The following is a 23,509-nucleotide window of genomic DNA, read 5'->3' on the forward strand; positions in this document are numbered from 1 at the left end:
ATTTACTTCTATCCTCTCTGCAGGGTCTGGGAAATCAACCTGGCCTCTTATCTCCTAGCAGAGACCTGCAGGCACCAGGCTCTGGAATCAGTTAGCATTTTCCTTTGTTAGTCAACAATCGCAGACCCTCAGTATTTACTTATCAGCTAGGAATGTATGTCTCCAGACCGGAATTTCAGCAAGCAGAGTTTCCTGACACCTCTCCCCCATTTTTGCCCATTTGCTATATAACAGCCTCTGAGAGGAAATAAAGGGAACGGCTTCAGAAATCCTGTCTTGCCATCATTTCTCGTGTCTCCTTTCATTCCTCTCCACTAGGTTTATCAAGGACCCCCGTTCATATCCCGCAGGTCAGGATAATATGGTAGAGAAAATATTCCCACTTCTAAGCACAGGTAAGGGTTTTCTGAATAGGATCCTCATCTAATAGGAAATGTGACAAAAAATTAACAAATAAGATCTCATGAAATTAAAACTTTTCATTAAAAGGCAAAAAAATATGAAAAAATCACTGGTGCAACAGTGACATGAGAGTTAGTGTATAATTAGTTTCCTTCCGATCTGTGATGGAGGTGGTTCTTGTATTTTATCTGTTGCTTTCATTGGTTAACTAATAAAGAAAACTGCCTTAGCCCATTTGATAGGCCAAACCTTAGGTGGGTGGAGTAAACAGAAAAGAATGCTGGGAGAAAGAAGCTGAGTGAGGAGTCGCCATGATTCTCCCACTCCAGACAGACGCAGGTTAAGATCCTCCCTGGTAAGCCAGCTCGTGGTACTACACAGAATATTAGAAATGGGTTAGATCAATATGTAAGAGCTAGCCAATAAGAGGCCGGAACTAATGGGCCAAGCAGTGTTTAAAAGAATACAGTTTCCATGTAATTATTTCAGGGCATAAGCTAGCCACGTGGGCGGCTGGGTGCCGGGGACGCAGCCCTGCCGCTCCTATTACAACAGAGTGGCTCCCAACGTGCTAATGAACTCCATATAAAACCTGAGAGGGCTTAAAAAGGACACAGAGAGAATTTAAGACAGCTTTTTGCTGTTTGTGGGTTGCGTGCTGCAAAGAAATTGTCCTGACTCAGCAACAGGAAAAAACTGGCTGTTTTAAAATGCCGGCTTTCTGGGCTGTGCCGCCATTGCAATCTCTGTCTGGCTCCTGCGGGAGACAGAGCTTTTGAATGGAGCATTTGGAGTAAAGTGCTACGATTTGTTTGATGGCAACTAGACTCACTGTGTGCCTAAAAGGAAGTCATTTTTATGCTGCGGCTCAGAGGCACAAGCAACTCCACCATGCTACTGGTGCAATGTGCAAGGATCAGAGGCACGAGCGGCTCCGCCATGTTGGACTGGGCGGGGCAAGCAGGCAGTACCTGTTTTTGACCTAGGAATGTCACAGCTTAGATTCTTAAGCACTTAGCGATTTAAAAGCACAAAACAAAGTGCTCCTGGATAGTAAAAAAATTACAGATTCACAATAGAACTGATTCAGACACTGTTGGATGAATATACGTAGGCTTGAGAGAGAGAAAAAATATATATAAAGAATAAAGTTAATGTCTTAAAAAAAAAGGGTAAAGTCCTTAAAGAGACAGAGTACAGATAGTTATAGATTAAAAGAAATAAAGAAAAATAAGCCACGTAAAAATGGAAAATTCACGGAGAGTCTGGATTCTTTGTATTATTGTGTTTTCTTTAAAACTTTTGACTGTAAAGGAGCTAAGTACAGAGAGACATTTCATTATATGGGCTGCCAAGCTAAACCAGAATGGATATAAGGGTATTATGATTTCAGAATATGGGTCTAAGAATATGATGCTTTGGAGAGGGTCTTCTTTTGTTTTCACAGAGGATGAGACTCTGTGGATTGCGTCTATACCAATATGGTATGATAGACCACGCCCTCCTGAAAGGTTGCTGTGAACACCTTCAGAAAATTATTTCACTCAACTGCCGACTGAGATGACGCTGGCACACAGGTTACACCATAAAAGATCTGAAGAACAGCGCCCCCATTCAGCAGGAAGCAGTTTGGAGAGAAAAGCTGCGCCCATGTTCCCAAATATTGTTTATAAATGTTCTTTTAGATTTAAAGGGGGAAATGATATAGGTATGAATAATTTGCATTGGTATGGATTTTAAGGTCAATTCTGTTATGTGTATATGTATTTCTGATCTTGATTAAGATATTGTGATTGTGTAGTTCATTTAAAAATGTAATGTATAATTAGGAAATATAGGTTGCTAATGGATAATCATAAATAATAATCAAGCTTGTAGTCATGTTAGTTAGATTTTCTAGATATATAGAGATATATTTCAATTAGGCATTCTTCATATCTTTCAAAGACTACAGAACATGGCATTTAAATGTTTTAATAACTTAGGACTGTTATAGTGAGATACGTCTGCTCCTGGCAGTACCAATCTACTTCAAGAAGAAGATGGGCATCGAAGAGGCTTCTTATGGAGTTGGTTAGCCATTTGGGCAAGAAACTACTCTTGCCTGGACTGATGCATAAACTGGACACAGAGAACCCACAGAGAGAGGACTGCTGAACTTGCCTAAAGGTGAGATGGTCTTTCGGGGTTCCTGACTCATAAAAGAGTCTGCAAGACATTCTGCAGGACACAGCAAAAAGTGACTGAACTGTCTTTGGAATTTCCTGCTTCATGGAAATGTCTGCTGAATACTATGGCCTGAAGGCTGAAGATGGATGCCCCAATGGTACAAAAGAACTTTGGGTGACTGTCCAGGCAGCGAGATGACTCTGTCATTTCTAGAGTTTTGGATCTCTTGTTTGCTTAGGTAATATTATATCCTTCTGGAGTCTTTGATGGAGTTGAAGAATGGTTAGTTATAGTTATAGTTTTCCTTAGTTATGATAAAAGATAAAATAGATATAAATATTGTAACTGTAATTCTTGCTTGATAACTGTTTTGCTATATGTAATCTTACTATGTTAAAGTGAAAGCCTTTCTTTTTTGTTTAAACAGAAAAAGGGGAAATGATGGAGGTGGTTCTTGTATTTTATCTGTTGCTTTCATTGGTTAACTAATAAAGAAAACTGCCTTAGCCCATTTGATAGGCCAAACCTTAGGTGGGTGGAGTAAACAGAAAAGAATGCTGGGAGAAAGAAGCTGACTACAAAAAATTAGTACAGTACACAGTACCTGATCAGAAGACCATGGCTGGAAGGGTCATAGCCCTTTAAGATTACACTACTAGTTCTGCTTTGTGGAACAAAATAGATCTCTTCAGCTCTCAATCTTAGTCAGAGGTTCTTCTTTCTGTAGTAGGTAGCCATAAATACACAGCCTCGAAACCTCAAAATGCTGAAGTGACCATGAACACTAAGTTCTGTATGGGGCATGAAGAAAAGCCACTCACCATAGATTTAGAGAGTATTATAGAAATAGGTCCTGAATATTGTGACTGAGGATGGGGTACTTGCTGTGAAATGTTATCTTTTGGACATGACACAGCCATAGTTAACTCACAAGAGTCATGACCACCTGCAGCTTCAGGTAAACATCTTCAGGACTAACCTTGAGCATATCTATCTGTACTGAACCAAACAACTAGGAGAGGAAGTCTGCAGGTGGAGGAAAAAGCCCACTATGCTTTTGTATCTGTGTTGATGGTAACACGACCCTTCTGCAATGTATTTGGATAGAAAATCAAAAGGAATCTAGAAATTGACCATTGGTATTATTTACCAGTTCCCCCTTTCATTACCTGACTGCCTCCCAGGGAAGACAGTGCAAAACCTAGTCCCTCAAATTAATGAGTTTATTGAAGTTAATAACAGGAGTACAGGTAAGCAATTACTTACAGTAATATGAATGACTCAAATGCAACAGCATCACCAAGGCTCATATTAAAATGGGTGATTCATGAAAATCAGAAGCCTGAGTATCTCTGCATGACTCACTGCTTCAGCTGTCCTGCTCAGCACCTATATAACCTTGGAAGGGGAAGGGCCTTATTAATCTTATCAGTTTCAGTTTTCCCAGCCATGGTTTAATGCCTGAGACTTAGGAACCTCCTTCTTTTTTTATAGAACTTTCTGAGCCAAAGGAAGAGCATACAAGTTGGATATACATTATCAAATAGCCAGTCCTGAAAACATACTTGCTAGCTATACAGAATGACTGGTTTACAGTTAGCAATACATAACTGCATGCATATACACATGTGCCGTGCCAGCGTGGGCTGGAACCAAGAGTCTCAGTGGAGGGTGTCCAGGTTGAATGAATACACAGAGCATGAGGTTGAGGTGGAACAGCTTCCTTCATTGTCTGCTGGACTGGTTTTATACCATGGCACCAAATGAGGAGGGGGCTGCGAAGGGACTGTAACCTGACCCTGACAGAGATCAAGGAATGGTCACCATGCACTCAAAATTCCTTCCTTCCCCACTCCAGGAGCAGAGGGAATTTATTATGTTTTCCTTGCAGATCAGCACCTCAATGGGGGCAGGGATATCAACTCGGGGCTGCAGTTCCCACAATTCCCCCTACTTTATTTTATAATGAGGGATCCTGTCTTAGGTCCTGTGGGAGAAGTACCTTCCCTTACCAGTCATAGGGCCCCCATGCCCTGTCTTAGGTGGGGAGTCTCCCCACAGGTTGCCCGTCCTTGGAGACCCTCATTTTTTCAGCATCTGCAGCCACACCTCATGACTTCTGGGAGAGTCATGCACCAGACTGAGTAACACCTGATGGTGGACAAGCTCAGTCAGGGTGAAGATGTTTAAGACTCATTTTAAGAGGAGCAGGCCTACTGCCACCCCTACTAGTTCCAAGATCCCCAGGGATAAGGCACCTCCCCATCGCTGTGCCCAACCCCCAATCTGGGCCATGGTATTCCACCATCCCTCAGCAGATACAGGTTTAACACGAGTTTCATTAATTGCAATAATTTGATGTACCAAAGAGTGGGTAAAGTTTACAAAGGAATCATTCCAAGGTCCCCTAAGGTAAGCATTAAGGCATTGCACCTCAAAGGACATATTTTTTACTTCCATAAGGGTCACACAGGCAGAATGATAAAAATGAGAACAAGAGGCTTGTTGTACCATCCACAACACATGAATCTGTTCTTGTAATAAGGCCGTTTGCTGATATAAATTTAACATGCCCAATTGAATATGTGAGTTAATGGTATTTTGGGTTTCTAAGGCCTGGGTAACATAGGCAGCAAGAGTGTTAACAGTCTCTGCAGTAGCTGCACTCTGGGAGACGGTGATTCTTGCAATGGTGGTGGCTGTGGCTGATATGGCGATAGCTGTGATGACTGTAGTGGTGATCCCAAAGTCTCTCCTTTTTCTTTACAAGATAAGCTCTCGTCCATCTTGTGGGTCTTCTACCACCAGGGGAACCAGGGCAGGAATTCTCACCATCAGCATGGACTCATCTGTCGGGGACCAGCAGTTGCTCAAAAAGCAGGAGCTGGAAGAACAATTAAGGACACCATCCTCCCCAACCGACCCATTAAAGGAGACAAACATAAAGGGAAGTAGAACACAAGCTAGGCTGACAATAGAGAAATTCATTCCCACTGCATAATTAATCTGGAGGGAGGTTTCAAAGATGTCCAATTTGTGTTCCATCAGGCTGCAGCACTGAAGGCCAAGCCCCTTTGAAGGGCTAAAGGTCTAATATTTGTACATGCATGAGGGCCGCAGAGAAACATGCCTGTGAACATAGGTGAAACTCCTGCCATATTTGGATTTCTATGGGAAAAATCAAAGGCCCCTCCCAAGGAGTTTTTAAAGGTAGGTCGGTGACCAAACCACCATAAATATTTATCTCCCTCCAATTTCCATGGTTCCTTAGGAGCACAATTTCCCCAAGGCAATGGTAAGTATAATTTGAAGGATTGTGGTGTCTTCCAACATAAGGGAGCTGGTCTCGGAGGGGTAGGGAATCCAGAAACATTTCTTTTAAAATTTATTGGGTAAAAGATATCTCTCAATCCAAAACAGGGATGCCCAGAAGATTTAGAAGAAAAGTCTCCCAGAGAATAATTACTAAGGACCACACATGGCCCAGAAAGGGAGACACTAGGCATCACTGAAATATTGTTAATCCTCCGGAAGCAGAGGGCATGGGATATATCAAATGTTAAATTATCCAGTGAGGATCTTTCTAATGCTGTATTTGCTGCAGGAACTCCCAAGGTATAATTGGTGGAGTAAAAGGATGGAAAAACAGAGCTTATTTTACTTACCGGCATCAGTATGGGTGGATTCCTCACCAGTGCCCAGCTCAGGCCTCCCTCGATGTTCTTCACTTGAACCCATATTATCAGGGCCAGTAGGGCCCGGCTCCACTGGCCGAACATTTCACTCCAGCACTCAGATGGGTTTTTTTTGGTTCCTGGAGGGAAGACACAAATGGCTCCCCTCACCCTAGCCAACATAGGTGTAGGTGATTGCCATTGTCCCATGATACTATCTTTCCATATAACCCAGCCCAGAGATTGGGAGGGTTCTGCCAATGTCTTTCCATTGCTGTTAGACCTTGTTTATCTACTGTTAGAAAATTTAAAATGTATAAAATTGTAGATAATTGGGTATTTGGGGAGGTGATATACTCCCCCTTCTTTATTTTACAAAAAAAGCTGTTTAAGGGTAGCATGTGTGTGCTCCGTTATAGCCTGTTCAGTGGGATTATGTGGAATTCCAAAGGTATGTATAATTTGTTGTTCTTGGCAAAATTTTGCAAACTGTTGGCTGGTATAAGCTGGTCCGTTGTCTGTTTTGAGAAAGTCTGGGATGCCCATATAGGCAAAAACCTGTAGGCAATGGGCAATAATGTCCTTAATCTTTTTCCCTGAATGTAGGGAGGCATAAATTACCTTGGAATAAGTATCTACAGAGACATGTACAAATTTAAGTCTGCCAGCTTGGGACAAATGGGTAACATCCATCTGCCAAAGGTGGTTAGGATGGAGGCCTGGAGGATTAACACCTTCGTTGTGGGCATTATGAAATGGAGCACAAGCTGGACATTGGGACGTGATTTGAATAGCCATGGCTAGAGAACACCCAGAGTGAAACTTTAGAGAAGAGGCATTTAAATGATACTTTTCATGAAGATGACAGGCTCGTTGTTCCTCAGAAAGGAACAGTGCCATTGGGCAGGTGAGGGAATCAGCAAGCTTATTTCCCTCTGCCAAGGGCCCTGGCAGATCAGTATGGGCCCGAATGTGGCCAACAAAGGCAGGAAACACTCTTTGGCATATAAGACTTTGTAGCTGAACCAAAAGGTGGAAAACCTGAGAGGTAGATAATATGTATGGTGAGGTTTCCAATGGCCCGACAATCCTTGCCACATATATACTATCAGTATACAAGTTGAAGGGTTGATCCTTGAAAAGAGAAAAGGCCATAAGGCAGGACATGAGTTCTGCAGCTTGGGCAGAAATTGGACCTAGGGGCTGCTTTTCTTTAATTGGATCAGAGACTACCATTACATAGCCCTTGGAAGAACCGTCAGTGAACACCGACCACACTCCTTTAAGGGGGGAGGTTTTAATAATTTTTGGAAAAATAACAGGATGATTCTTAAAAAATGAAATTAAATGGGAATTAGGATAATGGTTATCAAAAATGGCTCCAGTGGTGGTGATGAACAAGTGGTGGTCCATCCATCTTGAACCCTCTGTAGCCTTGTTATTTCCTCTTTTTGATAAGGGATTAGAAATTTATTTGGGATCCTGCCAAAAACTTGTAAACTAAAATCATATGCCTTCCATAGGAGCTGTAGCACCATTTCATAATAAGGAGTCTCCACCTTCTTAGGGGAAACGGATAAATGCAGCCAATAAATGTGTCCCCCTTGCAAAAAAAAACTCCAGTAGGTGAAAATTGTGAAGAAAAGACCATGAAATAAAAAGGCCACGGAAATATGCTCACTCAAGAGCATTAAGCAAGGCATATAGGACTTCTTTTGCCACTGGAGTCATGATCCTGGGGGAGGCAGGGGAAGGGTCCCCAGGCAGCATGTCATAAAGGGGCTTAAGAGCTCCTGTAGGAATGGAAAGGGAGGAATGGATCCACTCAACATCTCCCAATAATCTCTGCCAGTCATGGAGGGTCTGTAAATGGGAGCAATCCAGCTGCAGTCTCTGAGGCTGAAGCCCAATGAATTGGATTTGAAAGCCCAGATAGGAATGGGGGTGCCTGCATCTGCACCTTCTCTGGGGCCAAAATGAACCCATGTCCCTCCAGAAAGGTCTGTGACTCTGCAAACATTAATAAACTTTCCTCTTTTATTGGTGCTGCCAGAAATATATCATCCAAATAAAGGACAACATGGAAGGAGGAAAACTTATGCCTAAGTGGATCCAAACAAGCTGCAACATACATTTGACAAATTAGAAGACTGGCAGCCCTGCCCTGGATTGTTAGGGTCAGGAATTTTTATCACAGGGGCAATCACTGGGCAGCACTTAACGCCTCCATGGGGAGCCTCCTCCTAGTGGAGCCTCCTCCTAGCCCAACCAAATGGGAGGGACTGGAGAGGTCCTGAATTGCTCAGAAAGAGGATAGGGAGGGGGCTTGTCCTGCTCCCCAGAGGTCTCCTTTGTCTTTTCTTTTAAACGGGCCCTGCATAATTCCTGCTGTAGCACTGCGATTTCTCCCTCCAAAACTTCTTCTTCTGAACCTGTTGATTCCCCCAAGCTCTCTTCAAAATCAGACGAAAAGGGTAGAGGCGTGTTTGCGCAGAAGAATTTTGCTTGGGAACTCCATCCAAGGATTCACTTCCCTTTCCCCCTGTCTGGAGGTTTTTGCTTTCTTTGAATCTTTCTCTCTTCTACCTTGTCGGGCCTCCCCTCAGCAGGCTGAGAGAGCAGTTTGGCCTCTGCATCAGAGGCATTATCAGAACAAAGGGAAGCCTTAGTCTCACTCTCTTGAATTTCAGATAATACCTCTTTTGTTGCTTCCAAAGCCTGCTTAACCCAGACTTTCCTCTGTAAGCAAAGTATCCCTGATCAGTCTTCAAAGGGAGAATGTGGCCATTGGCAGGACCTCAGGCCCCTCCTTTCTCAACGTTTTCTGAAGATCCCTGTGGACCTGTTCCCATTCAGAAATATTGAGGGCTCCACTGGTGACGAACCAGGGACTCCACGTCTCTATAGTTTTAAGAAAATCTTCTAAAGTCTTAGTTTTTACAGCTGTCCCCTGCTCTTTCAATAATCTCTTTAACTGAAACTTTAACTCCCATTTACCTGGGATATTTTCCATTTCTTAATTAATTTTTTAAATATATATCTCCCCAATCCGTCCCCACTGGTGTACAGGATGACCCAGTCCACTGTACCTCACTTTCTGATCTCGGTTGGGACCTCCAGATGCCACACCAGCGTGGGCTGGAACCAAGAGTCTCAGTGGAGGGTGTCCAGGTTGAATGAATACACAGAGCATGAGGTTGAGGTGGAACAGCTTCCTTAATAGTCTGCTGGGCTGGTTTTATACCATGGCACCAAATGAGGAGGGGGCTGCGAAGGGACTGTAACCTGACCCTGGCAGGGATCAAGGAATGGTCACCATGCACTCAAAATTCCTTCCTTCCCCCGCTCCAGGAGCAGAGGGAATTTATTATGTTTTCCTTGCAGATAAGCACCTCAAATGGGAGCAGGGATATCAACTCGGGGCTGCAGTTCCCACACACATGCATGTAACAATTAATAAAAAGAGATGACATAAATTATACCTGTGACCCTGACAGTTGATGCACATGGTTGTGTGCATAGTCCTTCTCCCATTATGAACCCCACTCCACACACCATGCTGACAATGCCTTGCCCCAATGTACTCTCTCCCCAGGCTCGAGCGAGGTTTCGATGACAGTGGTGATAGACCAAATGCTCAGAACCCCAGTCACTGGTGCTGCAGCCAGCGCAGCCTGGATAGCTGAGACTGGTGTGGGGTGCCGGGATTGAGACACAGAGGCTTCTTTTCAGGTGGAAGCACAGCAACCTTTGTTTTGCCCAGCAACCTTTTATACCTCTTCTCCTTCTGTGGAGACCCACTGGCCAGAAAGAACACAAACATCCTTGTCAATAACAGACCACAAGGAAGTTCCCCTGTGGGTCAGGGGGAGTGAGGGCAGCTGGATCACAACAACTCCCCCCATTTTATTTTATAATACCTTGCCTGTCATGGGGAATAGCCATCTAATATTCCCTGTATTAAGTAGCATCCTGCTGCCAAAGTATTGCCCATCTGTGGCTACCCAGACACATAGCCCTAAACCAAGTATCCCCAGGACTGACAGTGCCAAGGAGCCAGACCAGCACTGTAACCATCTAGCATGCACTAACTGGATGGTAAAATTAACAAAAGCAGTATTCCAAACCCTCTCATATGATGGTTGAATTCCATAACAGTAGCAGAAGCACACAATACAGTGCATGAGTAACTCACAACTGTTGAAAAGTCCAAAGATAATCCACTTGCTCCTGAACCAGAGCTACTTCTTGGTTCAAGGTCAATATGCCCAATTGAATATTTCCAATAAGATCATTTTGAATGTCCAATGCATTGCTGACTCTTTCAGCAAGCTGGTTGACAGTCTCAGCTGTCTGCACAGTCTGTGAGAGAGCAAGTCTGGCAGCAGTAGCTGTGGTGGCAAAGCTCTGCTCCAGCTGCCTTCTGGCCCCAGCCGCACTCACTCTGGATCCAAACTGCTGCATGGAGTGGAGCAGAACTCGGGGAAGCAAGCTCACTGTTCCTGCGCCGGAACCATTGAAGGGGCCCCACTTTATCAATTTTTTAGGGAATTTGGGCATCATCAACCTGTCTGGCTACTTCCTGCTGAGCAGGGGCGCTGCATTCATGGTAGTATTTTACATCAACATTTCAGGAGTTCTCAGTGATTTACACCACATAAATGTGCAATGAATCCACAGATTCTCATCCTCTGTGGAGACAAAAGCTGAACCTCTTTTCCAAAGTATCAAATCCTTAGGCCTGTATTTTAAAGTCAAAATACCTTTTGTAGCAGTTCCCAGAATCAAATGTCTTTCTCCAGTCCAGAACACAAAAGACAACACAATCAACACAATAACATATATCTCTACACATTCTATCTTTTGAGGCCCTCAATTCACGTTCCTGCCTCCTCTTTATTTCTTCCCTACTGGCTAATCTTCCAGAGGGCATCCCTCAGAGCATCTCTGGGGATGAAGACACACATACTCCTTTTAATCAGACTTGGTTTGTTCCCAGTCTGGAACATTTAAACCCCCTCCTGCACAAAATCTTTGGCTGTCTTCCTTGTTACTTCCATGCCTTGTTGCTTTAAGAGTTCCAGTTACTTTTTGAGGCCTTTCAATTCACTCTCCTACCTCTTTATACTTGCTTATCTCTTGGAGGAAGTCCCTCAGAGTTATCTCTGGGGATGAAAAATAAAAACACTTTACCTTCCCCAATATGCTCCTTGGACTGAGGGACCCTGTTCACAAATCCCCACTTTCTAGATCTCAGTGGAACCTCCACCTGCTGCAGCCAGCACAGCCTGTGGTTTCTTGGCCTGTTGTCCATCCCTACCTCACCCAAGGCTACCAGGAGCCCTGGTAGGAAACCAGCCACTCCCAGGGATTAGTTAGAGGAGTAAGTAAGGAATGCTTTGCTCACAGGTCATGTGTGCAGTTGGCAGGCTTGTGCATGTGGTAGCCATCTTTCAATAGCTTGAAAAGCTCTTCCACTGGGATGCCAGGATATGGTGAGCCCCCCAGTGTAAAGATCTCCCAGAGCAGGACTCCAAAGGACCATCTGTATGGGAGTGAGGGCAGAGGCCTGTTACTCCTGGTCAATAACTGTAGCAGTTTTACAACAGGACAGGTTACCAATGGGCAAGGAAGGGTATGTGGATGAGAGGCATGGCAGGGCTATGCTGTTGTCTCAAATGAGAAGACAGAATACAGCCTGAGTGGGCAAGAACCCTAAAGGCTGTGATAGGTGTGACTTGAGTCTTGCTATCCCCATCCTATGTTGGGACACATACACATCACTCTGGTGGGTGTAGACTCCGTCAAACAGGGAAGCTGGTACCATCCACTTCACAGGTAGCCGGCCCTAGGCAGAGGGAGAGTTGTTGGCTGTCAGGTGTCCCCTGGTGGAGCACCGTACCCAAACCACCCTGGAATGGGGCTCACATCTGTGGTCTTCCTGTAGTATTCCAGATTGTGCACATCACGGGCCAGGCCAAAATCTGCAATCTTCATCATATTGTCCTCAGTCACCAACACGTTTCTGGCAGCCAAGTCTCTGTGAATACACCGAAGAGGCATGAAAGGAACCTGTGCTAAACTGACAGCTCCCTAGCCTAAGCAAGCTTGACATCCACTCTTCCATTCAGAAAGACCCTACCTCGCCTGTGCCCTAGCTCTGCTCACCTTCTGAGAAGCCAGGTACCTCGGGCCACCTGATAGGCACAGGACACTAGATCTTTGCAGGTAAGCTGTTTTTCTGGCAGCCTGGAGTCACCATCATATTCCATGCTTAGGGCCCTTTGTGCCTGCAGGAACTCCTAGAGGTTGCCCCTGGCAGCATATTCCATCTGCACATACAATGGTCCTGGAAGCACAGATACCTCGGAGATGTTGTGTGACTCAGGGGTCCCGATCTAACTGTCCACCCACCTGCTGTACTTACCACCCTGTGTGCAGGCCCCCAGCAGGTTGATAATGTTCTTGTGCTTGCCAATAACTTTCATCATCTCCATCTCAGACACCATGTCCAACAAGTCCTGGTCATTGGCACCATCTGTGTTGAAAGCGAGAATGTCAGGTGGTGGCCCTGCAGCCCCCACTGCCCTGCACTACTTCTCTCCCTCCTCACCTTTCAGCATTTACACAGCCACAGTGACAGGCTTGACAGTGTTGTCCATGTTAAAGCCAACAGCCTCTGCCATAAAAACCTGGCCAAAGCAGCCTTCTAGAGAATTACCAAGTGTCAGCCTGTCCGAAGAAGCAGAGGCAGTGAGTATGTGCCCAGGACCGCCAGCCCTCATGGCCCTGTGCCACTGCATTCATAGCTGGCAATGGGCTCTTGCTCATGAAGACAGAGTAACCTGAATTTCACCCTGGACCCCACCTCCAACAGGCCTCTGCCTGGTAGCCATCTAGCCCCCAGCCACAGAACCTCCTCCAAGTATACATAAAACCCCACCAGCACTGACTGAGTTCTAGATATTTCCCACTTTGGGTTGGCTGGCAGCTCAAGCTCAGAAATACTGGCCATTACAGTATGTTCTCTTGAAACTGGGTGGATGATGTGGACCAAGGGTATGTCAGAGTTCATGGAGGTCACCTGCTTGAATCATTGAGGACAGGTTGGTGCCAGACAATGGATGCTGGTATTTGGGAAAGGATTGAAGTGGTGTAACTCCCAGGAGTAGCAAGGTCAAGTCCATGTGAGGCAGTATGTAGAGCCAAGAAGAGGGATGCTAAAACAGTGGTTACTGAAGACTCAAAGTTGTTTTGAGTAACTTGGGATCCATGTGGAGGATAGGAATATGGAAGGGTCAGCTCATCTGACTGCAGAGAAATGAGTACTAAGCAGGCCACAGGTACTGCTGGGAATTTAGGACGTTCAAGGTACAACAGAGAGATCAAAACTTGGTATCTACTTTCAGTTACCTGTTGCTCAGGTGTGAAGCAGAAGCTATTGTCAACACTGGGAGCCCCCAGGTTCTTTCTTGAGACTCTACGCAGGTAGCAGAGTGTCACAGCTGCAGTCAAGACTAAGATGGAGAAGCCCACCCAGAAGCTGATGGTGCCTGCAGATAACCTGCCAGCTGCACTGCTCTCTGCCAGCTCTCTCTCAGCTGCAAAGACATAAAAGTTGGGGCCTCATCCAGCCTTGTGGGACCTCTCATTGCCCTGAGCTCTAGGTACCTGTTGGGGAGCAAAGCTACTGGGATACTCAGAGTTTGGTTACCTATGTCCCCAACTCACATTGGTAGCCCAAAATATCTATGAGTCAGCAGGGACCAGACTCAGGAGAGAAGCCTGGCAGAGCCAGAAGCATCCACACCACCACCAAGGCTCCCAGGAGATGCCAGAGCCTCAAGGCTAGACTGTAGAAATCCAACTAGAGGACTATGGGGGAAGCCTTTGCAAGATCAAGATGAGGAAGGGTGACACTCCCATACCAAGCACAAGGCCAGGGTGATTACCACAGGATGGATTGCAGTAAGTCATAAGTGCACCCCTGCTGTCCCTGTCCCTGGCAGCTTTGTTATGTTCTGAGCCAGCACCATAAGAGGACAAATGGAGCAGCAGCAGCAACAACAAATACCTGGCAGTACCTCCAGCCATGAAGAGTGATGGGAAAATCTGAAATAATTGCCTGCCAGACAGGTGTACTCCCCTGAGTCCTCAAAGGTGATATTGCGCAAAGACAGAACTTCTAGCTCCTTGTTGCTTGTGTTAACGCCTGATGTCTACAAAGAGAGAACAGAAATCAATAGGCAAGCACCAGCACATCCCTTTGGGTACCACAGCACCATCCACACAGAGATGATCAGACAGGCTTCAAGGAAAATGCCACCTCTGCTACCACCTTGACACCTACAGCTCTACCACTGCAATGGATGCCCTCTGCATCCTGAACCAAGGCACAGAGCATAAAACCAGTCCCTCTATTGGTGGATAGTTCCCTGTCCCAAGGTAAGCATTAGGCACTTGGGCAGCATGGTGCCACAAAGAAGCAACATGCAGAGTTAGTACAGAAAAAATGATGGGCAGACAGATGTATGGAGAGAAAACCAGAGGAAATTGGTGTCAGCCAGAGAATGGTGGGAAGTTGATGTTCTGAAGCAGCACAGGGCTCAGCCCCTGGAAGGTTCTGAAAACTTCTAAGCAAGAGAACAGCACAGACCTGAGGGGCTTTGAAGGAGGTAGGAAGTCAGTGCTGGCTGGGAGCTACCAGTATTATCAAGGCATCAGAAGCAGAAGATGAGTCAGAGGTGGGTCAGTTATCACCTACTTGAGGACTGTGAACATACCACCAAAATGCCTTCTCAGCCATGCTTATGAAATTGATGGTTCAACAAATGTTCTTGCCCCATCCCATTCTGACACACTGAAAGATAAAGGTGTGCATCTGCCTTCAGATTGTCACTGATCCAGGACATCTCTAGAAGAAAATGAGGACAAGACAGGGCAAGGGAGATGCCAAAGAATGGGTTGGGGAAGGAAGCACTGGAAAGCTGCCTGAAGTGAGGCACATAAAGGCAGTGGTGGGTGTGGTTTCAAAGACTGGCCTCCTTCATGTCCACTCTCCCTACACACACACACACACACACACACATACACACACACACACATATACACATGGAGAGGGAGAGAAACACACACACACAGAGAGAGAGAGAGAGAGAGAGAGAGAGAGAGAGAGAGAGAGAGAGAGAGAGAGAGAAAGGGAACCCATACTCTTCAAATTTTCATCCCAAGGGTCATATCACATCAGCCTGTGCTCACGAAACCACACACCCACAGTGGGAGGTACACTGGACATGGCCCTAGTGGTCTCTCCCAACAGCCAGGATACCAACTCCTGCCAACACCTGTTCCTCTCTCCCATCAGACCTCCAAGTCTCTCTTTCCTGTGCTGCAAAGCCCAAACTCTCTCTCTCTCTCTCTCTCTCTCTCTCACGTGGCCCCCACCTGAGGCTATGAAGCAAAGCTCCAGGCAGAGGGAGGCAGGAAGAGTTCGTCAAGGCAGGGTGGAGCTAGTGCTACAGTGCAGGCAGCGGGAGAGTGGACAGCCAGTCCTCTGATGTCAGAGGGCACTAGTACAGCAGACATCCTCCTGTCCTGAGCACCAAAACTATCACCCAAGAGAAGCCTTCTGTAGACCCAAGCCTCAGAGCAAACAGGGAAACAAGTCCTACGGGAGGGCACAAGTAACACAGAGCCTGCCTGCAGCTCAGAACAGGTGATAAGTTCTGAGACTCAGGTGCCCCTTCACAGAAACTCCAACACATGGGTCCCAGTCCCAAGGTATTCCTCAGCCAAAGAGGGACTTAAGGACCAGGGCAAGGCACTTCCAGCTAACCCATCCACCCAACCAGCTGCCAACAACAGAGCCCACCTTGAGTACAGTGACATAGGGCTTGCCATCCAGGCCTGTCTTACTGCCATTCACCTCAACATGCTTCAGCCACTGGATGTGTGGTTGGGCATCACTGTACACCTTGCAGTGGAACTCTACATCACTTCCTAGGGTGGCTGTCTGGTTTTCTGGCAGCTCAGCCTGCAAAATGGGCCGATGTGGGAAGTGCTCTGTAAGACACAGACAGGTCAGGTGCAGTGGGTCCAATCCCCTGAGGCTGACCTGCTTTAGTCACCCAGTCTGGCTCTTACCCAGTACATCCAGTGTGTAAGTCTGCTGGATGCTCCCAAACTTGTTCTTAACCATGCAGGTATAGTAGCCACTCTCCATGACCAGGCTCCAGTGCTGGTGCCTAAGCTGCAGGTAAACTTAGTAGGTGAGTGACTGTGGATGCCCAAAAATGTGAGCCTGTTTTCATCCTGACAGATAGTTAGGCTATGCAAACATACTTCTTTTGTAATATAAGGTTACTTAGGAAGTGACTGCTTTCAGGATACTTGGTCTAGAGTGGCTTCGCTACTTAAACAACAAAATGCTAATGACTTGACACCTCAAAGTGTTAAAGTAATTAACTGTTTTACATGTAGTTTGTATCAAGTTAAAAAAGTCTTTTGTTGCCGCCTTCTCCTTTTGTATTTGAATATAAACATATAAGGAAAACTAAACAGGGAAAATTTCAGTATTCACTGGAATGCCCTCCTGGTACTTTTCTATGGTTTCAGTTTTATTACTTTTTACTTTACTTCTATTTCTAAAATCTCATGCCCCTACCCAGGCAAGAGGTATTTTTGTCAAGGCTGATCAATGACAAATGATATGGGCTATACCCTCTGTATTCAGGCTCGACCTATCTGTGCCCCTTTCGCAGACTTACCTTGATGCCCCCCATGTGATGCTCCCCTCAGAATTCCTTGCCATTCTTCAGCCAGGAGATGGAGGGGGTGGGGTTGCCAGCAGCTGCACAGTGGAAGCGTACAGTGCTGGTGGCTGGCACAGCCAGCAGTTTCATATCCATACGGTCTGGCCGAGTCCAGTAAGGGGCCCCTGATGGCAGAAGTGCTCATAACAGCATGATCAGTACACCTTTGCGAAGCTACCCTACCAGCACCCCCTTAAGCCTCATCCCTCATCTGTATTGAGACTCCTTTGTTTTGTCTGAACACTGCATCCACAGCTACCCCACTCTCAGTCTTGGGCTATTCTCTTCTCTCCCTCTGAGTCAGACTCACAGGTGTAGGGACCCAGGAAGTAGAACCCAGTAGGATGTAGATCCTGGGAGGCAACTAGGCCAGGTCATTCCACCAGTACACCAAACCTGAGTCAGCCTGTATAGTGCCCAGTGAAGGCAGGTACCCTTCAGGTCATGCTTCCCCTCCACTGAGTTCCCTCCTTCCTCTTGGCTGGGTGGAGGATGCTGTTGTGGAATATCAATTGAAGATGAGTTACATTTTTATATGTTGTGGAACAATTGTTTCATGATGCAAAGATGTGTTTCACTCTTTTATGTTGTATTTGCTTAACTTGGTGAAGCTGTGTTACTCTGTCTGGTCTAATAAAGAGCTAAATGACCAATAGTAGGGCAAGAGAGGGAAACAGGCAGGGCTCGCAGGCAGAGAGGATAAAGAGAAGGAGAAAGTTTAAGAAGGAACAAGAAAAGAAAGAGGAGGATGCAAAGGTCCAGTCACCCAGCTACACAGCCACAGAGTAAGAAGTAAAGAAAGGAATATAGAATAGAGAAAGATAAAACCCCAGAAGCAAAGTGTAGATGGGATAATTTAAGTTAAGAAAAGTTGGCTAGAAATAAGCCAAGTCAAGGTCATACAATCATAACTAAAGAGTGTCCATGTGTTTATTTGGAGCTGGGCGGTGGGCTCTCAAAGAGTAGAGCAAAAGCAACCAGCAACAGGATGCCATATTGTTTGGACTCATGAGGAAGCTGAGGGAGGCAACAAATTTCCAAAACAGAGAACAAAGGCAGGGGCAGGGTCTTCCACAGTGACTCAATCAGAGAACCCTATGCAACTCTGGGAGGAGGAACTGTCATATGAAGTAGGAGAAAAGTGTGTAGACACTGGTGAGGTGTCCCTCCAGGCTCCAAATTTGGCCAGTAGGCTTGAGAGAAGAGTGCCACAATGGGAGACTACAGCGACTTAATGGTGCCTAATGCCAGGTAAGGTCAAGAAGATGACCCTTCAGGCACCTTACCTAAGTGTTTATGGTGCAAAAACACTAAATACAACCTGAGAAGGCCAGGATGACAGAAGAAAACAGGAAATTACAAACACATTGGTAATTGTTGGGGCAGAAGCTAGAGACCAACTGGGTTAGAAATTCTGCTCTGAACATCCTGATAGCCAAAGTTGAAAGGGAAAATAAGAAACTGACCCACTTCTCAGGACTACTACCTTTTTATGGCTTCAGTCCTAGAATCTAAGTCCATTTCTATGAGGGTTGTGAAACCTCAAACAAGTCCCTATACCTTCTCTCTTCTCCCGCACACTCATAAGACACATTACCCTGTTTTCCCATTAAGTTGTCACTCTGATTCCTCTCAGTCCCTTGTCCACTGTACCCCAGAAGGTTCTAGGTGGTCTGAGGACTCAGTTAACAGCAGCCTAGTCTCAGAGTCATAACCACTCCACATACAATGTCTGGACCCATGATGTTGTCTCTCTCTCTCTCTCTCTCTCTCTCTCTCTCTCTCTCTCTCTCTCTCTGCCCAGACCCTGAATTTCCTGTAAACAACTTGTTATGCTTGCAGCTGCTCTGTCTGAGCAAAACAACTTGTTTTTCCTGTGTTTGTAGCTGCTCTGAGAATGAGACCTTCAGGAGTTCCTGATGGCAGGAGAGTAGTTTTTGGTGGGTTTGCCTGGGGCATGGCTACCAGTTAATGATCCATATATAAGTGGCTCTGGTACACAGTAAAGGGGAATTCTTGTTTCAAGGATGACCCATGTCTTCATCTGTGTGTCTTTGTGTATTTAAACCTCCAGGCCCTTGCCTGGCTCGTGGATGGTCCTTTAGTGCAGGCTCCACAATACAGGTGCAGTGTAATAGTACACGTAGTACTACGGATGGTCTCTCTCTCTCTCTCTCTCTCTCTCTCTCTCTCTCTCTCTCTCTCTCTCCATGGTTCTAGCCCATACCATGGGCACTGCCATGTGCACTTATATACTCACACCAAATCTGTGGTGCCCCCTTTACAATGTATGCCTCAGCATGGCACTGCTCCCCTCCTGCTGGTCTGCAGCAACAGCCACTAGTTCTGTGAATCTGCTGTGGAACAATGGTTTCTACCCTGTCACTTGTATTTTAATAAAATGCTGGTTGGTGAGTAGCTAGGCAGGAAAGTATAGGCAGGACAACTGGACAGAAGTAGAGGTGGGTCAATGAGAACAGAATTCTGGGAAGAGGAAAGCTCTTTCTGCCATCCTGGCCCTGACACAGAAGAAGCAAGATGTGAATGCCTCTCTGTAAAAGGTACTGAGCAATGTGACTAATGCAGATAAGAATAATGGGCTAATATAAGTTATGAGTTAATAAGCAGCCTGAGCTAATGGGCCAATCAGTTTATAACTAATGTAGACCTCTGTTTGATTTCTTTGGGACTTAATGATTATGGGAACCAGGCAGGAAAGAAACCCAGACAGCATGAATCCCTGGATCTATGTACTCGTCAGTGACAACCTGAGCACCTTGCTTGGTTTACTCACGTTCCTTCCCACCAGAACTTATCAAAATCCCTGCCAAGCAGCCCTGCCTCCTCACTGCCCCTGGAGCACTGTCTACCTGTAGAAGTGCCCCTTAACAACAGGACTACAGGAAGGAAGCAGCCTGATCCTGACCAGCTCAGCATGCCTAGGCTCTGATCTTACCTGTGTCTTCAACCACATTCTCTCCATCTTCTTCATCTCCTGAGGATGGAGCATCCGCAATAGTTATAAGCAAGCAGTGGTCCTGTGACGCTCCTACATCTGCAGACCTGCTGCTCCCTATTTTCAGAATACACTGCTCTCCATCTTTAGGGACCACTGCTCCCTGCCTTTGCAAGGCCATTCATTCAAATAGCACAGAATTGGAGGTATCCCCTCTGATGTGGGGAATTAAGCCAGCAACACTCTTGAGTGAGGGATACTGGAGCCATGCTGCCTAGGACTGCCCTGACCTCCCTAGCAATGCAGCTGCTCAACACAGTTGTCAGCCCCAGCCACCAAGAACTTACCTGTCACATGCACAGTGAAGCGGCACAGGACATCCTGAGTGAGCTGCTGCTGGCACATGTAGAACCCGGCATTGTCATGGGAGACGTTCTGATGGAGGAATTACTTTCATTTAATAAAGAAACTGCCTTGGCCCATTTATAGGCCAGCCCTTAGGTGGGTGGAGTAAACAGAACAGAACGCTGGGAGAAAGAAGCCGAGTCAGGAGTCGCCATGATTCTCTCACTCCAGACAGACGCAGGTTAAGATCTTTCCTGGTAAGCCAGCTCGTGGTACTACACAGAATATTAGAAATGGGTTAGATCAATATGTAAGAGCTAGCCAATAAGAGGCTGGAACTAATGGGCCAGGCAGTGATTAAAAGAATACAGTTTCCGTGTAATTATTTCGGGGCATAAGCTAGCCATGCGGGCGGCCAGGTGTTGGGGACGCAGCCCTGCCGCTATTATTACAATAGAATGTTCAGCACTTGTAACCTCTGGGGCCCCACCAGGATGTGGTGGGAAGCTATCAGCTCTGTGTCATCCTTAGACCAGACAGTGCAGCCTGTGCTGGCACCTCCAGGCACAGAGCAGAACAGCTCCATGGTGTCCCCGCAGCCAAAGACCACTTGCTCTTGCTGGCTAGGCTCAGGGCCTGGGGCCTCTGTGGATGAAATGGAAAGTTGTGAAACAGATTCTTCAAAGTAGCATGCTGAAGGCCCATACTTTGCTTTGCAAACTAGCAAAGCTGTGGCAGGCAAGTGAGGGCCATGCTCCTGGGGCTTGGGATTCTGCCAGACAATGTTCAAACCAGGAGTGGGCAGACTATTTCAGTAAGAGCCCAGGGGTGTGAGTGCCTCAACTCTGTCAGTGGTGTGTGTTAAGGTTTCTGTCTCTGTCCTGGAGGAGGAAGCTGTCTTCCAAGGATGATATGGAAGAGACACAGCTGCTTAGGAGAAGCCTAGATTGGATTCACACATTCCAGGGTAGGAGTGTGATGATTAGAATTATTAAGCAAAGAGAAACAGAGATGAGAGAGAAATAAAAGATAAACCACAGAAGAGCATCAGGAGGGAAATTTCGTGAATACTGAACCACTCCTTTATTTTCCATATGTCTTTTCACACCCCACTCCAAAGAGGTAAAGGGGGAGGCAACAGACTTCATCAACATGATGAAACAAATAAACAGAGCACCTCTGATCTTTGTTCAAGATGAAGCTGATACACCTCTGTAGTTAAAATACCAATTAGTCACTCTAGGTCAGGACCTCTTGTTTTGTAGTCACTTTGAAAAAGCAAAACAAGCTCAAACTCTCTGACCTCTAATCAAGGTGGAATGGACTCACATCTGTGTGCCCTGACACACAGCAGCACTCCTGGTAGCTGAAAGATCTGAAAATGTCAAGAAGGGTGGGGGCAGCTCTATGGTACAGCACCTGCCTGGAATGTCTGAAGCTTTAAACTCCTATACCTGGGGTCCCCATTTCACAAATGAGGACCATGCTTTGGCTAGGGGATGTCAGAGGGGCCATGTGAGCCAACCAGAGCTAGAATCACAGTCAAGTGGAGATAGTCACCCATCCTGAGAGGTAAGAAACTGGAGTTCTAGGGTGGTTAGACACAGGTAGCCATATATCTCTCCCCTACCCAGATGGTGCCCAGCTCATGAGGAGACCCAAAGACCTCACACCTAGGGACACACCACCCAGATTTCCCTGCTAGGACCTAACAATGACCATCAGAGGCACAGATGGGCTCGGGGGCCAGGACAGGAGCAGGTAGTCCTGCTGGTTAGACCTCCTTCCTTAGATTCAGATGGACTGGTTAACATGTCACTTGCCATTCTGCAGATGCATAGCCTACATTCAATGCCCAAATGTCCATTCAACCTAAACCAATACCAGTGCTGCCCATTCCAGAGTCATCCCACCAAGATTCCAACAGCCCGAGAGACTGTCCTCAAAAGTATCCATGAAGCTTGTGTCCCATGGAGCCAGGAAGATTTTGTTTGTCCCTTAGTGGGCCTCACAGTAAGGGATCTTCTATCCTGACCTACAGTTCTCCTGCTGCCATGTTCTATGGAGGCAATACAATGCTGGAAGCTTCCTGAGGCACCAAAGAAGACCAAGAACTGTCTAGTCAGTGGCCTCAGGGCAACCATGACCCAAAAGCAACAGTTGTGATTTAGTCTGAGCAAGATAAAAGGTCAAGCTATTCACACAAGTCCTCTCATCAGGAGAGTGACTGGGGAAAGACACAACATTCCACAGGATGGAGAGGCAAATGCCTGGTTGTATGAGGTGGGGAAGGGAAATGGCCCTGAATCAGCTGAGCTGACATTTGATCTATCCACCCATACTGTCCACTAGGAGCCAGCACAACCCAGATACCTGGACTTTGGGGGCCTCAGGCAACAGCAAATCCAACCCTGTGATCCCATTCCAGTGTCACAGGGCCTATAGGAGCCTGTGTTGTGAGTTACGCAGGTAATAAGGGAAACACAGTGTGGGATGTGGTTTGAGACAACACAGTATATGGTATATGCTGAGGAGGTAGTATCAGATCATGGTCTAATGGAGCCCTCACACCCCCATCAGCCTTGAGACCTTCAAAAACACAGATATTTTAGATTACAATTCATAACACTAGCAAAATAACAGTTAAGAAGTAGCAATAAAAATAATTTAATGGTTAGAGGTTACCATAACATGAGGAACTGTGTTAATGGAAAATTAATTAGGGAACTTGAAAACCACTGGAGGCTACTCTCTACCCCTACTGAGAACCCAGAACCCAGATTGCCCTGCCTACCAGGAGTGGCCAGTGTGGTTGGGGCCTAGCCCTGCTCCAGAACCCTTAGGTCCAGCCAGCTCCTGCTTGGTGATTTATGTTCCCAGAGAGAGTCAGCCATGTCTTTGTATTTTCATTGCCAGGCCCATCTAGTTAAGGAATAGGATGCAGTTTATTGACCTGTAAACTCCCTGGGTGGGGCAGGGCTGGTGCATTTCCACCAATCCACCTTCATTGCCTGGAGCACAGAGAGGGTCTGTGCTTTCCTCTGGACCTGAGATCACTGACACCAGACACAGGGAACAATATCTTCTAAAATTGATATGGTCCCCTGTCACTGGCCATTTGGCTGCTGGGGAAGCACTAATATGCAAGCCGA

Source organism: Chionomys nivalis, chromosome 23 (assembly GCF_950005125.1).
Source record: "Chionomys nivalis chromosome 23, mChiNiv1.1, whole genome shotgun sequence".
In the NCBI taxonomy this organism is placed as follows: domain Eukaryota; kingdom Metazoa; phylum Chordata; class Mammalia; order Rodentia; family Cricetidae; genus Chionomys; species Chionomys nivalis.